The sequence below is a fragment of the Haliotis cracherodii genome, unplaced genomic scaffold (assembly GCF_022045235.1).
Source record: "Haliotis cracherodii isolate W230 unplaced genomic scaffold, xgHalCrac1.p SCAF_42, whole genome shotgun sequence".
Lineage (NCBI taxonomy): Eukaryota > Metazoa > Mollusca > Gastropoda > Lepetellida > Haliotidae > Haliotis > Haliotis cracherodii.
The window spans coordinates 1,185,571-1,204,789 of record NW_027266300.1 but is presented as its reverse complement, the minus strand read 5'-3'; the positions used below and the strand labels follow the sequence as shown (position 1 = coordinate 1,204,789).

Sequence of the window (19,219 nt, the reverse complement as noted above, 5' to 3'; positions counted from 1 at the left end):
TATCCCGCTATATTTGTGTATTTGGCAAACCATCGCGCTTTCTCTACATTCTTTTCCAAGGACTCTTCTTCTTCTTCTGTATCCTCCATATCCTTCCCCAAGGACTCTAATTCTTCTTCTACATCTTCTTTCTCCCTCGCAATATTGTTTCGTATATCCAACAATACACTGTATATATCTCCCAATATATCTACGCGAGACACAGGCTCTATAGGGTTGTATGGTTCCACCTGTGTCGTGCTTTCTACTGGGTTCACCGAGTTTTTCCATATTCTATACAACCTCCCAGCCCCAATACCATATTTTCTTTTTGCATCCTCCACGGATATGTTTCCACGAAGGGCACGAATTTCTTCCAACTCTTCTTCAGATAGATTTTTCTTTCGCGGCATCGTATACATATTCTACAATATCTTGTCTCCAATAGGAATCCTATACACAGAAATTCCACACACCAAGAATCTTGTTTCCTAGGAAAAGCAAGCAAATGCTTGTAGCAAAATATAGCAAAATATAGGATTTTGCTATATATACACAGATACTTCTATTCGAGAACAACCTCTTTTCAGTACGTCTGGATGCAAAAATGATTTTCGTAGGCGTCTATTTGGGCAATCTACGTATTTGCAAGGATGTGCTCCTATTGGATTCCGAACGTCCCCCGCTTCGAAATTGGAAACAACTTTGTTGTATATCTTCGAGGAAAATGTTCTATTGTTCCTACTGTATACCCAAGTACCTACATGTTCTCCTACAGACGCTGTATTGTCTAGAATTGTTCCTTCTCTTTCTCCACAATCGTATTGTATACCTTGTAGAAAGTATCCCTTGCTTTGTAGGTATACCACTAGTTTTTTCCTATCTAGTACACCAGAAAAGTCTCTAGTATAGTCTATGGAATATATCTCGTATCCGAAGGAATATAGTTGCGTGTGTAGTGTATCCAACCCCTTTTGTGTTTCCTCTAGGGGCAACTCGGAGACATCTATTTTGCAAGCAAATATACCTTTGGGTTCTTTGTTGGAAAATCTTTCCATCAGTTTTTTCTTTGCTTTGCATTCTGTTTGTTTTTGTATTCGTTGTATTGTGTCTCGTATTTTGCTCCCAGGGCCTCCTATATAGGAAATTGTATTTGCCATAGTAGCATGCACGCGACATCCGTATACTTTCTGCATTGCTATTTGTATTTCTTGTAGTATACGTTTTGCAGATCCTTTTTCTCCAGTTGTGCAAGACACAGATCCTCGTAGAGATACTATATCGTTTTCTTCTAGATAGCCAAATACATACATATCGTCTACAAATGTTTGCAGGCCCTCCAAAGGTTCTAGATGTGTTCTACCCAGATTTCCATCCAAATAGTCTACCTTGGATATATCTGGTAGCAAGTTGTCTTCGTATGCATTCCCCACTAGTATATGTTGGAACAAAGACATTTCTGCACGTATGCCCATGCTCTCCATAGTTGTATATTTCACTTCTTCCATTTTTGTTCTAAACTGTAGTTGGGCACAAATGTTCAATTGGAAATTCTTTGGACACAGTTGTATGCTTTGGACACATATGACTATCGTTGAATCGCATCATAATTTTTGCATTAGAAATTCCATCTGTAGTAGCAGTATAGGTTTATAAATCTGGTTCCAGTTGAAGTGAGCCAGAACCCCCATTACCTATACTACTCAGGTCAACACTCATATGAACTCTCCAGGTCTGTTGCCTGGTCACTCATATAACCAGAGTCGTCAGCTGATTGTCTTTGTTTCCAAACATCATATCTGGAAAGTGGTCTCTCAAAATATCATGATGCTCAACTAATTTCACTAATTGCATATTGCCAATTTGGACATCCTCCGTCTAATGTCGATCTTAGCTGAAGGTATAACTGGTCAATCCCTCTTGGAAAAAGCTCCTAATAATCCCGTAACTAGGTTCTATTGACGAGGATATAAACGAGTTCATATCCCTGAATCGACAATGTCCCCTAGGTTCACAGGTTATTGTTAAAACCCCTCTTTGTACCCTTATTTCAACTATTGTCTTGGCGTGGCGAGTGTCCACCACCCGACTACGCAGGTGACTCAGCTGCAGGTATGAGTAGGGGACAAAGGTTTTCCATTGACCAGTGCATCATTAAAAGGGGGAGCAATCAGCGCAATTAGTGGGTCGATATGGTATCCCTTACCTCTGATACATTGCCCCACTTTGACGTGAGGATGTAATCATACACGCTAAGAGGGGGTTGTGACCACCTGATCATAACGACCCTGAGTTCTGTGAATATCATACATTGTATACATTGCACAGCATATCAGTGGTTGAATGTACATGATATAGTTGGTTATTTAAATTTTCTTTATGTGATCAAGATCATGTGGACCCGTAATTGTCAAATCATAACCTTATAACATATTTACAAATAACTTCGCAGACATTCTTTCTAAGACATAATGGTACATCTAAAGGTAGTGTGTAAAATGTGTATGGAGTCTAAAGATATATATGTGCAATCATTGATACGAATGGTGTGCTTGATAATGTTGATACAATTATACCATATGTGTGTGTATGTTGTGTGCGGGATCGAGACGGCCATTGTGGTTAATAGGGATGGGGCGTTGGGTGAGGTGTGATGTGGGATGGCTCGGGGTTGGTTGATCTTTAAACCGTGTTGCCAATGGACGGGTACAATCTTTGTGTGTAGTGGGTTGAGCGGTTAACGTGTGTGTGTGTGTGTGTGTGTGTGTGTGTGTGTGTGTGTGTGTGTGTGTGTGTGTGTGTGTGTGTGTGTGTGTGTGTGTGTGTGTGTGTGTGTGTGTGTGTGTGCGCGCGTGTGTGCGTGTATCCGTGTGTGTGTGCGTGTGTGTGTATGTATGTGTGAGGTGGGGTGAGCAGGTGAGGGAGGTGAGAGAGGTAAGAGGGGGGATGTCTTGCCGGGTCGGTCCCATCAACTGCCTGAGTGGGCAACAGATCCCCAAAGGTGTACTCTTCTAGACGAATTGTGCATTTCTTCCTGGTGTAAATAAAAAAAACGATAAGTGTATGAGATATGTACAGTAAATTTGAATGGTTTGACAGATATTCATCACGGTTACACCGGAGATCTTATCATTTCCTTGTGGTAACTTGTTTTAGATTAACGCAGGTTTTCAACATGCCACTTGGACAATTATAAATGTCAATTTGACACAGCAAAGAGCGTTGTCATAATAAATAACCCTATGCCTATTTACGCCCTATATCGACTGTGCTTTGTAAACAGTAGACAATCAGGTTTGTTAGACAGAGACTGCGACGCAGTATTTACGTAAGTATTAATAACGTCTTCGTTCCTATCACATGTTTGGAAACAAACTGAAATAATAATAAAATCCTTCATGATATTCAATAAGTTTTGTACCAGATGTACTTCTGTGAGCATTTAGTGCGTCATTAGATCTAGTGATACTTGCCAGCATTATTTTCAAGGTGACAGACAGATGTAGAAAAGGATTGCATGGACTGGTCACAGGGGTCTACACACAGTAACTGTTGTACAGTAAGATAACAAGGACTGGTCACAGGGGTCCACACACAGTAACTGTTGTAAAGTAAGTTAACAAGGACTGGTCAGAGGGGTCTACACACAGTAACTGCTGTAGAGTAAGATAACAAGGACTGGTCACAGGGGTCTACACACAGTAACTGTTGTAAAGTAAGTTAATAAGGACTGGTCAGAGGGGTCTACACACAGTAACTGTTGTAGAGTAAGATAACAAGGACTGGTCACAGGGGTCTACACACAGTAACTGTTGTACAGTAAGATAACAAGGACTGGTCACAGGGGTCCACACACAGTAACTGTTGTAAAGTAAGTTAACAAGGACTGGTCAGAGGGGTCTACACACAGTAACTGTTGTAGAGTAAGATAACAAGGACTGGTCACAGGGGTCCACACACAGTAACTGTTGTAAAGTAAGTTAACAAGGACTGGTCAGAGGGGTCTACACACAGTAACTGTTGTAGAGTAAGATAACAAGGACTGGTCACAGGGGTCTACACAAAGTAACTGTTGTAGAGTAAGATAACAAGGACTGGTCAGAGGGGTCTACACACAGTAACTGTTGTAGAGTAAGATAACAAGGACTGGTCACAGGGGTCTACACACAGTAACTGTTGTAGAGTAAGATAACAAGGACTGGTCACAGGGGTCTACACACAGTAACTGTTGTAGAGTAAGATAACAAGGACTGGTCACAGGGGTCCACACACAGTAACTGTTGTAAAGTAAGATAACAAGGACTGGTCAGAGGGGTCTACACACAGTAACTGTTGTAGAGTAAGATAACAAGGACTGGTCACAGGGGTCTACACAAAGTAACTGTTGTAGAGTAAGATAACAAGGACTGGTCACAGGGGTCTACACACAGTAACTGTTGTAGAGTAAGATAACAAGGACTGGTCACAGGGGTCTACACACAGTAACTGTTGTAGAGTAAGATAACAAGGACTGGTCACAGGGGTCTACACACAGTAACTGTTGTAGAGTAAGATAACAAGGACTGGTCACAGGGGTCTACACACAGTAACTGTGGTAGAGTAAGATAACAAGGACTGGTCACAGGGGTCTACACACAGTAACTGTTGTAGAGTAAGATAACAAGGACTGGTCAGAGGGGTCTACACACAGTAACTGTTGTAGAGTAAGATAACAAGGATTGGTCACAGGTTTCTACACACAGTAACTGTTGTAGAGTAAGTTAATGAGGACTGGTCACAGGGGTCTACACACATTATCTGTTGTAGCGTAAGATAACAAGGATTGGTCAGAGGGGTCTACACACAGTAACTGTTGTAGAGTAAGATAACAAGGACTGGTCACAGGGGTCTACACACAGTAACTGTTGTAGAGTAAGATAACAAGGACTGGTCACAGGGGTCTACACACAGTAACTGTTGTAGAGTAAGATAACAAGGACTGGTCACAGGGGTCCACACACAGTAACTGTTGTAAAGTAAGTTAACAAGGACTGGTCAGAGGGGTCTACACACAGTAACTGTTGTAGAGTAAGATAACAAGGACTGGTCACAGGGGTCTACACAAAGTAACTGTTGTAGAGTAAGATAACAAGGACTGGTCAGAGGGGTCTACACACAGTAACTGTTGTAGAGTAAGATAACAAGGACTGGTCACAGGGGTCTACACACAGTAACTGTTGTAGAGTAAGATAACAAGGACTGGTCAGAGGGGTCTACACACAGTAACTGTTGTAGAGTAAGATAACAAGGACTGGTCAGAGGGGTCTACACACAGTAACTGTTGTAGAGTAAGATAACAAGGACTGGTCACAGGGGTCTACACACAGTAACTGTTGTAGAGTAAGATAACAAGGACTGGTCACATGGGTCTACACACAGTAACTGTTGTAGAGTAAGATAACAAGGATTGGTCACAGGTTTCTACACACAGTAACTGTTGTAGAGTAAGTTAATGAGGACTGGTCACAGGGGTCTACACACATTATCTGTTGTAGCGTAAGATAACAAGGATTGGTCACAGGGGTCTACACACAGTAACTGTTGTAGAGTAAGATAACAAGGATTGGTCACAGGGGTCTACACACAGTAACTGTTGTAGAGTAAGATAACAAGGACTGGTCACAGGGGTCTACACACAGTAACTGTTGTAGAGTAAGATAACAAGGACTGGTCACAGGGGTCTACACATAGTAACTCGTGTAGAGTAAGATAACAAGGACTGGTCACAGGGGTCCACACACAGTAACTGTTGTAGAGTAAGATAACAAGGACTGGTCACAGGGTTCTACACACAGTAACTGTTGTAGAGTAAGATAACAAGGACTGGTCACAGGGGTCTACACACAGTAACTGTTGTAGAGTAAGATAACAAGGACTGGACACATGGGTCTACACACAGTAACTGTTGTAGAGTAAGATAACAAGGACTGGTCACAGGGGTCTACACACAGTAACTGTTGTAGAGTAAGATAACAAGGACTGGTCACATGGGTCTACACACAGTAACTGTTGTAGAGTAAGATAACAAGGACTGGTCACAGGGGTCTGCACATGGATGTAAGAAATACAGTGATTAGATATTTAATAATTGAGTTTGAAGAGAAAAGGTTGCTGCACGTGCAGAATGCCAGCACACAAAGATAAGGGTATGACAGGAATGATGTACTGTTGATTTATACCCAAACTTTTGGACAGTAATAAATGTCAATATTAATTCTACAACAGAGTGAACAAGGCGTTAGTATGATAGGTCAAAAAGCTTGTCCACATTGCAAGGAGTTATGGTTGCAGCAAAACGCTAGTCACCCATCTCATGGCCCATTAGAGCAGACTAGGCGGACGGGAGACAGACCTGGGAGTGGCAGACCGCCTGGTCACAATCACAAAGGAAGACCGATACTTGGGTATCCTCCTTCGGTGGAATCGGTTTCTCACGGTGATATCAGCAGCAGCTATTGACACTGGCCATTCTGTCAGTGACTGGACAGTGTCCACAAGAATGCAGTGGTACTTCACTGTTAAAATTATCGTGTGGATACATTATTCCGCCTTGGTTGTGCAAAGGTCAAACAATACTACTCCAAAAGAAAGGGGATTTGACTGACCTTAAAATCTTCCATCCTATTACTTGTCTGAATAGTACAAAATATTAACAGGGTGTCTTACAGATCTTGTTTCATCATACTGCACTTCCAATGACATTATTAACATGGGGCAGAAAGGAGCCAGAAAGGGGTGCTTGGGTTGTACGGATCAATTGCCATTTCAGAAAATGATCCTTGAGGAGGCTAAATCTTACCACCTTAACTCCGAATGTGTTGGATAGACTACAGAAAATCTTATGTTTTTGTGCCTCACGAATGAATTTTGAAGCCATTGGAATGTATTGACCTCCCAAGTTTTTAATGAACTGCTGGTCAACTCAACTTGAGATGTATTCGCAGGGGCAGGTGGTGACTTCGGAACCCATTTCTATCAGAAGAGGAATATTTCAGGGCGATTCTTTTGGCCCTCTGCTTTTCTGTTTGTCACTAAATCCATTTAACTTTTTGCTCAGCAAAGAGGAAGGTTATCATCCTTGACCACCTCAGCATGGATGGCCTCGAACGATTTGCCAAAGGAGAATCAACACCAAAAAAACAGATTCTCCTTGTCGAGTCCTTTTCTAATGATATTGCCATGTCCCTTGGGCTCGACATATGCAACATTCTCAATCCTTTTTTATCTATAATTTAATCAGAGGGAACGTGGAAAGTTTGAAGAGATTTGCTTCAAATTCGGAAATGTCCCCCACATGTGCACCATAAAACTGTTTGGAAGCCCAAAGACATTTGATAGTGACAAATTCTAGTCATTTGTGAGTGCACTGACATTTATTACATGGCCTGTTATTTATTGTTGCTGTTGATTATAGGACCAATCGTAATCCTCATTATGATTGTAAGCCTATAACTGTTTCATTATTTCTTTGATTCGCACATTCAGCCAAAGTCTTACCACCTGAACCCAGTTAGTTGTACCTTACAAAATGAGGTTCTAGGGCCCTGTTCTGACCAAGAATCCCCACTGGCTGTTTGGTTGGTTATTTACAGACTCCACTTTACAAAATGTCTCCGCCACGACAAGGACGCTTCTTTCTTATACATACACAATGTTTCATGGCTACTTCTTGACATTAATCATGTGTAGGTCCAGTTTTTTAAGACACTCATCCGTCGCTTAACATGTTTATGGTTGTGTTTACATCTAAAAGTGTGTTTAGCGCCTGAGCGTGTGAAACTTGCATTCCAGTATTGTCAGGGGTATGTATTTTATCAAATTTGTGGCAAAACAAGACTTTTCACCAGCTTTAGCTTTGTTTCTGACTGTGCTGAGACTATCCAACAGAACATTGGGAATACAATGACAATATTCTGGATTAGAAAGTTTGGTGGGAACAGCGAACACAACCAGCACAATGTCCTAAAATCTACATTGAAATTAAATAGGTGTACACACATTTTTTTTTACTATTGAGACTTCTCTAAAGTAACTGAATATTAAATAGTTGTAAAATAGACCCTGTACATATATTTATTTCTGATGTAATGTAACTATTTGTATGCATAAGAATAACTGCTTGCAATGTGGACAAGCATTGCTTCTTGACCTATCATACTAACGTCTTGTCCACTTATTATTTCTTATAATGCCCGTGTGGCTGCGAAAAACCTTCAGCTAAAGTCAAGCCATATAATACCTTCCGTATTCATAATCAAAACAGCCAATACAACACTAACCTCCCTTTATGTTTTTTAACAATAGCTTTGTCCAATAATTATGAATTTGATATTTTGATGTGATTTGTTGTAAAATTTAATTTCAGTATGTATTATACATCTTATCGATATTTGACATAATGCCTGAAGATACGCTTGTTGTCGTAAACATTTTTAATAGTGTAGATAATACCTATATCGCAGACGGAGTCTTGCGCAGTAGTAAAACGTGATCAAAAACACAGGACACTTACTCAATATAAAGACACCCGACAGCTCAGAATAGATATTTATGGCCTGAGATAAGCTGATCGCACGTACCCCGACTCAAGTGACTCCAGAGTATAACCTCAGGTTTCCCAGGAAAACGCACTTCAAGCGATCACACCACTGGGAACATACAGGCAGCCTAGGCGTGACATAGAGACGGAAATCGATAAGCACGTTACTGCAATTATTTAATCAGTCCTCGTCTTTGGGTATTTCAGTTGTCCTGTGATCTACCCTACACAGCCTGTTGAGTGGGTGTATTTGCACCTGTGCCACAGGAAGCAGTGTGTCACCATGTCTTCCCGCCATGTGCTGGAATTCACTACCATATGGTGCCTCTCACTTCACTTGATATCGCTTCCTGGTTTCGTGGCACCCTCGCAGACGTGTGTCTGTCTCAAGAATGAAACCTCGGGGTTATATAATCCGATCCATATTGAATTCCGGGGCGAGAGATACTATATCGCTGAACAACGCGGGATTGTGCGATATTTTGAAACACGTGACAAGAAAGGAGGTGTTTTGTTGAATATTTCGGACAGGGTTGTTTTAACAGACACTCTAGCTGATCAAAGAGGTTTACTTGGTTTTACCCTGCATCATAATTATAACGAAAATGGTAAACTGTACGTGTATTATATTGGAATCAGTTCGGGAGTTCAGTTCTCCCATGTCAGCGAGTTTACCGTCGTTAACGATATCGCAGAACCCGCCACAGAGCAGATTCTGCTGAGGATGGAACAATTAACAAATGCTGGGAATGGCGGACAGGTAAGTTTTCCAAAACTAAAACAACGATTCAATCTGGTACAGTGATATTTTGTATATCGGGATAATTTTTGACAGTGATCGACATTACCTTTATGATAAAGACTATGGAACGAAAAGCTGTAACCAATCTGGAATATTGTCACCTTTAATGCAACCTTATCGAAAAGTTCAAGGTTAAGGTCAAAAGTAAAGGACAAGGTCATGTTCTTTTTCTATTCCAGTTGCTGTTCGGCCATGATGGTTACCTGTACATCTCGGTGGGAGCCGGTATTAGTGATGATGGCGTGCCACGTGACCATGCACAAGACCCGTATGTTGACTATTGCATGTTTACATTTTTTAAAACACAGGTAATAACTTCCGTTTCAGTTAAACAGGAGAACTTGGCGTTTCTAAAATATCATATTGTCTTTCAAACTTCTACTACATCTATCTGCGTGAAGGACCTTGTCTGGACGTCAGTATTGACTGGTGCAAACTGAGACACTTTCTCTGTGTAATTAGAGGAAACCCTTACTGCAAATTTGATACATATGATAATAGAATAATACATATTTTGCGTGACTTTGCAAGTAATGACAAAAGCACGAGTTCCCATTAGGTTCTTTCTGGTTAGGGCCCCTGTTTACAAATCATTTCAATCTCTTGTACTTTGTAAGTCGATGGGAAAGTGCTTCTTTATAACTTGCTGAACAAGGGTCGAAAACCGCTTCCACAAAGATAATTGTATGCTCGTTTTGTTGAACATGGAGATACGACAGTCGTAGTGCTAAGACGGTAATAACTCGTATTCTTTTGCACAGACTTATGACAATCACAGCGATAAGATAATCTAAACTCGTATTTTTTGCAATCGTAGCGTGTAGTCTTTAACATAGACTTATAACAGTCTTAGTGCTGAGATGGGAACGAGGCCCTGAAAGTCGTTGTACAGAGTTGAGTTCCTTGGGCGTACAAGAAGCCTCTGCTCTCTAGTTCGAATCGCGGTTCGCCCTGTTTATGTTTCTATCTGTGTCAGCACCATACATGTGCATAGGTTTTACTAAACTGGTAATAACGTATACTTTTAACATAGACATACCACAGTTAAACCACTAAGCCAATCGGAACAAGTATTCTTTAACATAGACTCACAACAGCCGTACAAGACCTACAACTACATTCTGTGAGATGTAAGGGAAATGTTGTTGAAAGGCACTAAACCCAGCTCACTCTCCCACACAGAACCAGCCTTCTCGGGAAGATATTGAGAGTTGATGTGGATGAACCGGGTTTTGTGGGCGGCTCAGCGCTCCGGTAAGGCATTCCCGCAAGCAATCCGTTTTTGGACAAGAAACCATGGAGACAGGAGGTGTTTGCATACGGATGTCGTAATATGTGGCGATGTAGCCAAGACACAGTTGCTAACAGAAATGGTGAGTGTTGTGTGGGGTGAGTGAGTGAGTTGGGTTTAAAGCCGCTTTTAACAGTATTACAGTTATATCGCGCTGTGACAGCTTAATGTGGGAGGAAAGCATGAAGTGATGCAGGCCTCAGACGTTTACCACCTCGGTAAAACCCACGAGCATGGGTATGGTCCTGACAAACCTAGAAACATAATCGTGGCGAACCGGGACTCGAACTCACAATCATAGGTTTCTGGCGTGCCCAAGGGACGCAACTCTGCTCAGCGAATTGCGGCGCCTTAGACGACTTGGCCAACCGTGCCCCCTGTCGTGTGAAGGGTCACTTAGTAGGAACCCATGTGAATAAAATGAATCTGCATTATCAAGTTTTAGGAATGCCCTTTAAAAAATACCCTTTTTTTCTACAAAAGTGAGCAATACTTACACAATACACACTGAATATACCAGGCAGAATAGATGCCACAGGATTGAACCGCCTAAATACCCACGTGGAGCAAATGGTTGCAATGTGTCACCTGGATGCGAGGCTATCAATAATGAAAAGGCACAATTATGTACAGGCACCGTTATATAGCTGGAGACCGACTCCGTGGTCTAGTGGTAGAGCGTCCGCCCGGAGAGCGGAAGGTCCGGGGTTCGATCCCCGACCGCGTCATACCAAAATACGTTAAAAGATGATACTTGTTGTTACCCTGTCTGGCGCTCGGCTAAAACAAGGACTGGTCGGCTCGGAAGTCAGTATACTGTGTCTGAGTGGGGTATTCATGTTAAACTGCGGCATGGTATCTCAGTGAGCTAGCACTTTAAATTGGCATCAGTCCGGACTAGTACAAGCAGCGACACAAACACACACACGTACATGCACGTCGCTATATAAGTGCAATAATCTTGAACGCGACGTTAAACCCCATTTCACCTCACCTCACAGAGCTGGAATATTGCTGACCAAACACAACATTTGCTCACACAATGATACGTCATGGGTTGTTATCATCCTATTATGCCTCTGTTGTACAGAAAATGGGGATTCTGGAATAGAATGCAGAAAATAAGCAGCCTGCTCAACAATGTATGAAGTACCTATGATGAAGATATAATTAGCAGCATATCTGTCCAGAAACCCATTCCTCATACTCATTTATCGAGGTGCCTAAAGATCCACGCATGATCACATGGTTATAATGTGTCACCTAGTAAAAGCAGTCTAAAGCCCAAATCACTGACTGGTCGATGGCATAGAATGTTACTAATGCTCAGTCAATTACTGGATTGTCAGACCCAGACTTTATTGCTGGAATAGTACTATCACATCGCATACTTCCTTATTCACGTTATGGTGATGACTCAGAGAACACAATCATGACACTTTTCAACACAGTGACTGATGTTACATAGAAAATGCATGTACACGCAAATATGTGGATATCATCAACTGACAGGGTGTCATTGGCAACAACATGTTATCTGAGCACTGCCACTGCCGGAGAAGTAGCCATGGTGATAGTTGTCATAATAGAATCAAATTATCACTTCTATTCAGCGCTGAATACATGGATACGTGGATTAAGCATAAATACTATAACTTACGGCTGTTCCACATATGACCATATCCATTCAACAGAACTACAAAGCTCCATAGAGCCCCCTGGTACCCTGTCCTGCACCAACACATTGCTACAGCAGTGTTATGACATGTGTCACAATGTCATCTGCCAGATCTGTGGCATGTATCATGATATATAAGCTATGCCAGAGTCATCACATGTGCCATGATATCGCTGTACTCAAATAAATATAAGCGACAAAACCCTTTCCAAATTCAAAGCGTAAAGCAGAGTCGATTGTATGATTCTGACTATATCATGAGCATGTGTCTTTGAATCACTATCAAATAGTGATGATACACGATATTCGCGAAAAAGGTGAGCGTATCTTATCCCACCGGTGATATCCATAAGAACATATGCAAGGGCAAGTCAATTGTTCACCTGAAAATTATGTATGGTACAAGTCAAAATAGGGAGTGTCATCGGACATCACTTTTGTCACTGATGTGTCAAATTTGGAAATGTTCTCCACTTATCTACCATAAAACGTTTTGAAAGGGGCCTTGATTGTTGTAACACTGATCAAACAACTTTTGAGCAAGAGTCGTATGATGCTGTCGATTGTACTTCCAAAGATGTGAAATGTGTACATCAAAAGCTGGAGCTGCGAGAATATTGCTCGACATGAAGGAGAAGTTTACCATTGGAAAGTTGAAGTAATACCCTTGTCATAAAGGCTTTTGTCAATCTTTTGAATCTCTGAAGCACAAACAGGGAACGTGGACCTGTAACCGAGCTTTCCCCAGGGATGTCAGTGATAAGCAGGACGTTGATCTGCACCCTCGCTTTCCCTGATGTGTCAGTGTTATATGGTCATGTGGACCTGCACCTTCGCTTTCCCCGATGTGTCAGTGTTATACGGTCATGTGGATCTGCACCCTCGCTTTCCCCGATGTGTCAGTGTTATACGGTCATGTGGATCTGCACCCTCGCTTTCCCCGATGTGTCAGTGTTATACGGTCATGTGGACCTGTACCCTCGCTTTCCCCGATGTGTCAGTGTTATACGGTCATGTGGACCTATACCCTCGCTTTCCCCGATTTGACAGTGTTATACGGTCATGTGGACCTATACCCTCGCTTTCCCCGATGTGTCAGTGTTATACGGTCATGTGGACCTATACCCTCGCTTTCCCGGGTAGTGCCAGTGATGTAGAAGGGAGCGGACTTGTGCCCAATGTTTCCTCCGGTGTGTCAGTGATATCATTGATTATGGACCTGTACCCCAGCTTTTTTCTCGGGGATGCAGGTGATAAAGAGGATATGGACCCTAGCTTGCCCCATGTGTGTCAGTGTTGTAGGGGGGAGTGGACTTGTACCCTAGGTTTTAGCGTGTGTGTCAGTGATATATAGGGACGTGGACCTGTGCCCTAGCATTCCGTGGAGGTGTTAGTCTTTTGGGGGGAGTGGACTTGTGCCCTAGATTTCCCCGGGTGTGTCAGTTATACACAGGGGAGTGGCCCTACACCCAGTCTGCCCCGGGGGTGTCAGTGATGTACAGGTGATCTAGTGGTTCTCTTTCTTAATTAACTTTATGTCACTTCCTTTCTCGCAGGTGAGCGGCGTATATTCTGTGGCGATCCAGGAGAGCGAGCTTATGAAGAGATCAATCTTATTCGCAGCGGGAGGAACTACGGCTGGAACATCAAGGAGGGGAACGAGTGCTTGGACAGCTCAAAGTGCAGCAATGGAACAGTAGGTAGGTAGCCTTCGTCTCTCACCCTTCACGAGGCTGCCTCCTTGGTCTAGTGTACACAGTCTGCCTGGGGAGCAGAGGTTCGGTTGTCCCAGGCCACGTCATAGATAATATCTGAATAGTTTGAGACAAACTGTGTTTCAGTCAGCTGATGGCCCACATTGTTTGTACACTGCATACAACTGATTGCCATGCTTAACTATGGCATAGACTGAAAATATAGACATTCCTTGTTCAGGTGATGTATGAAATTATTGGCAATTTCATATATTAATACACCTTTATTCTTCTTGGCTATATACTATGCAAACAAGTAGGGGATGTTTTGTTTGAGGTGAAACTACAGGAAAATACATCAATGTCTGGCAATGCAAGCGACTGATTTATGTGGCAAGACCAAAGCTCCCAAACAACATTGTGACATGTCATGAAGCACGAGATCTCAGACAGCACATGCTAGGGGTGACATGCCAGATTTACCATTGTCACTCAGGCTTGGTTGTTAGCAGACCCATATTGTTTTCATGGAACCAAACGCTCAAAGATTCTTTATTAAGCACATTTAATCATTAAAGAAGCAACAGCATTGATCATGTGACGTTAGCAACGTGCTGAACGTCTCCGTGTCACATGGCATGTTGCAGGTGGTCATATGTCAGAATATTGTTGCCGAAACACTGCATATTTCTCAATCTGTAATCATAATACAACAAACACAGAACGTCAATGATAGACACCGCTCTTGATGCCCAAGGGCAACAACTCAAGCTCAGGACAGATTAGTGAGAACGATGTGATTACGAAACGAGTACATGCACAGACGGTGCAAAATCGCCTGCACAGATGACATTTCGTGCACGGCGTAAATGTGTCATCCCAATCAGAGGCGTCAGTGGTGTAGGGAACATCAGCAATGGGATAATCGATGTTGGGCTAATGTCATTTTTCCTAACGGGTTTTTTGGGGGGTGGGTATGGTATAGGGTGGTATCACAATGACTGTCCGAACTGCGCTCAATATTGCTAATGGCAGAGTCACAGGTCAATACTATCGGGACATCATTGCGCCACTCGTGTTGGGCAACGTTTCATCTTTTAAGATGACAGTGAACGTGTTCATCGTGCCAGGATTGTGACCCAATTCCTCCAACAGGAATCATTCCATGGCAAGCACTCTGTCAAAAAAAATGCCTCCAAGGAATCGTGCATGTCTGCCAAACAGAGGTGGTTTTACCCGATATTAGTGACGTTGGCTGCAAAATTTCGAATATGCCCCCTGACCTAATTAACGTCCTACTGCCACCATCACATCACACCAACCATGAAAACCCACTAGATCTGATCGTCTACTCCCAGCAGATATGATCATATCCCCCTTTCCGTGTTCCTCCGGCTTGGTACGTTCCACCACCACCTGCTAATACAATCACAATGTAACCCTGTAATATGTGCCATTGCCTTGCGGTCATCTACTCTAAGCATTGCTTCAAAATCAGGCAATATGTACAGGAGGGGATATGACAGGTTTGATCATTTACTAATTCCTTATTTAGCATGAAGAAAGGTAAAGGCATAAAGAAATAATTCATTCCATTGTGTTACTTCTGATGCGTTCGTAACGCCTCTTTATATCCGCACATGTGGTCACGGACTTGTGGTAAAATACAAAGCCACAGTCAAGTCCGGCAGGAAAAGATATATAAGAGGGAGGGTAGGGGTGTTTCCTCCAAATATGGCACCAACATGTCTCGAAAAATCTTTTGCATTTCATGAGAATCATTTGTCTGGACCATCCACAAGGGTGATAGGAATACCTACTATCAAAAACGTTCTTATATTTGTAATCAAAATTTTAATTTCCCTCACGTCAGTCAGATAGCCAGAAAGCGATGAGTTTTCATAGCAATTTTTCGAGAGGATGGAAGGGAGATTACTTCTTTGGAATTTTCTTTTAAATGATATGGATGACACAAATGTCATAACTCCTTTCTGTGTGATGTTGGGGTGAGGTGTCGGGTAGACTGGTGTGGGGTCGGGTAGGTTGGTTTCTATGTTTCCTTCGGGGTTGGTGAGTGATCCCACACCTGTTTGGAAACAAAGAGTGCCTTCTGTAAACTTCATCCTGAATGTGGTCACAGAGAACGAAGCGCTGCCGATCTACATGTACATGCACACCAACCTCTTCCATGCTGTCGTCGGGGGATATGTGTACAGAGGCAGGAATCTTCTTGACTTGTACGGGCGCTATCTGTACGGAGACGCCATGACCGGGTGAGTACATGCAGATGTGTACAGTGTGTAGTGATTGAGTTTGTGATTGAGTTATACAACTGTGTGTCAGCTTAATGTCGGAGTTATGCCGTAAGTGAATCTTGTCTTAGACATTTACCTCTTTGGCTACTCATGAGCACCGGTATGGTGCTGACATCCGAAGAAACATCAGATGTTTCAGCCAAAGTTGTCAAAGGAATGCACCTCTGCCCAGCGAATTACAGTGCCTTAGATAACTGGGTCATCCATGCCCCCACAGAGGCAGGAAGTTAATCTATTAATTTAAAAATTAACGTTAATGGGCAATAAAATCAAACTGCCGAAGATGTTGTTGGGTTTTCAGACTGATACCACAAGACTTGAGGTTAATGATTGGCTGAGTGAGTTAACGCCGTTCGGAACAATATTTAGTTATGTGAACTTATTCAAACAGGATAAAATGAATATTTACTCATGTCTTTGACATTTACCACTTCAGTGCCAAAAGACCAAATATTATAGTTTGGGCGACTCCTAGATCTAAACCCAAGACCAGAGGATACTAGAGACAGATAACAGATGAAAATCAGCACACATGAATTCCGATGCATTATGCCTCCAGACCACCCGTGCCACTTGAAAATCACATTAGTCACCTGAAAGGGTATATGCCAGTGACACTAGGATGAGATAATCTGTGACAATTGACAGAGGTCATAAAGAGGATGTTATAATGCATCGTGGAGTGTATCTACTTGATTACCAATGATTCCTCCAATTATATATGTATATGTGTCTATATGTGCCTGAATCTGCATCTGTGTTTGTACCTGTAGCTCTCTCTGTGCCCACACCTGACTGAGTCTACGTCTGCGTCTGCGTCTGCGTCTGCGCCTGCGACTGTGTTTGTATCTGAGTCTGTTTTTTCAGCCAAATGTCAGTGTTAACCGAGGACAGCTACGGTTGGACATCGTCCCCGCTTCCGGTTTGTGATGGAAATCAGTGTCCGTGTGACGCCAGGGAGCGACCCAGGGACTTCCTACTGACCTTTGGTCAAGATGAACAAGGTGACATTGCGAGGGTTAAGTCTATCCTTAAATCAAACGATCACGTATATTGCTATAACCGTGTTTATCTGTTTTCGTCCAGATTGATCATAGCATATGCATTCTGTGTTTCTTCAGGAGAGGTATACCTTCTGACGACGTCTTCAATAACGGCTTCCAAAGACGATGGCGTTGCTTTGAAAATAGTGTCATCACTTGGGTAGGTACTCTCTTATCTCACGCCAGGATATCAACATTTTGTGAGGCTGTGTCAGACGTTTCGGAGGTAAGCTAATGTATTAACCTTAGATTTAAGCAAAGGTATGCCTGCACCAGGACCGAACACACATTACAGGTAACAGTTGATCAAGGCATTGCCTACAATGGCTAAAGGTCCGATAATCTTGTTAGGAACCACAAAACATTTGTTTCAGGACATCCCTCGTGTCTGGTGAACAGTTATAATTTAAATGTAAACTCTGCGGTCAAAATAGTGCCTCCAGTATTTGTTAAACAATGAAACAAGCCTGTGTCCCCGACCCCTCTTCCTCCACCTCCAAAACATCAAAGGCCTTTCCCTTAAAAATACTTTAAATTCACATTGGTTCCAGCAGTAGATATTTTGTGATGTTCTGTTTCAGGGAGAAGGCGGTAACTTGTGGGTGTGGTGACAGGAGAGAGTTTACAGGAGTCGTGGTGGTCTCTCTGATGATGTTGGTGCTGAAGTGGTTCCGTTCATAGGGTGTTGAGGACGTTGACTGAAGACGTTATATATTTGCTAGATATGAATATAAACTTATATTATGCTTATAAGTGGAGATTTTTGCTGATGGGAATAGTATGTCATAATCGGACTTTGAGGGTTCTCCATTTTAATCTTGGAATATGTTTGGTCAGGAATGCGGCACAAAGTGCAAAGTTCGAGTGTTGTTTTGGAGGATGGGTTTGTGAATACACCTATATGACTTGTGTAATGTCTACAACAGTTTTATGCAATTCCTTCTGTGTGAGGCTCAGAACATCAACCAACGCTCGTGCATGTTATGTTAACTTCAAGTAGACATACATGTGAATCATTTTCAGGGTGCTTAATAAGCACACATAAACTAAATGTAAGACTGTGTACGTTTGCAGTGTTTTTGTACCACTATTTTTATATCACTATTTTTTTACCTTGAAGGATGTAGATCTATGCAAACAATGATTTAGTATGGATCCATCAAACCCATCGCACTCCATGAATTATATTGTCCAGCGGCCGCAGTGCATAGTCGAACAAATTATTATTATGGTCAGCATTGGTCAGTACACAACACTGCTGATGGTGACCTGCTTGATTGATCGTTCCTCTTCTTATTAAGGCAAGAAACATTTTGTTATCTGATGCATTATGTCTTATGTATATATATTCTAGATGGTCTATGTTTTTACATGTGGTGTCGTACTATTCATGACAATGGTGCTTGTACATACAGCAATCCACAATGATCATATGTTTCTAAGGTATAGCTTCATATAGAATAAACGCCCAAAATTAGTTCATATTGGGAATTATACGCAATTCCTGTCATCGCATGCATTTCCTACTTATTTGAGCTTGTTTCAATTATGTCAAATCTGGCTTTTGGTCCTCTGATTGATTCGTTTGCGTGTTTATTACAAAAAAATCAAAACTGCTCTAGTCTGCACTTCATGAATTTCGTTTCATATATTGAAGCATTCGAAATAATTAGACTTATTTACCTGTTACACACACATGATATCACCAAAATTCAAATAAAATCGCTTTTTTATTTCCTTAAACATGTTAAACACGCTGGAGGTTGGAACTGCTCATGCTTTGGTCGAACAAACCCTGGAACTCGAATTATGTTTGGAGCCTGAAGGAATGAGAGATGT

The 19,219-nt window shown here is 42.1% G+C and overlaps 1 pseudogene; it reads left to right on the top strand.

Moving 5' to 3' along the window:
- Nucleotides 1–9,297: 9,297 nt before the first annotated feature.
- LOC139441703 (HHIP-like protein 1) lies at nt 9,298–18,061 on the top strand (annotated as a pseudogene).
- The last annotated feature ends 1,158 nt before the right edge of the window (nt 18,062–19,219 follow it).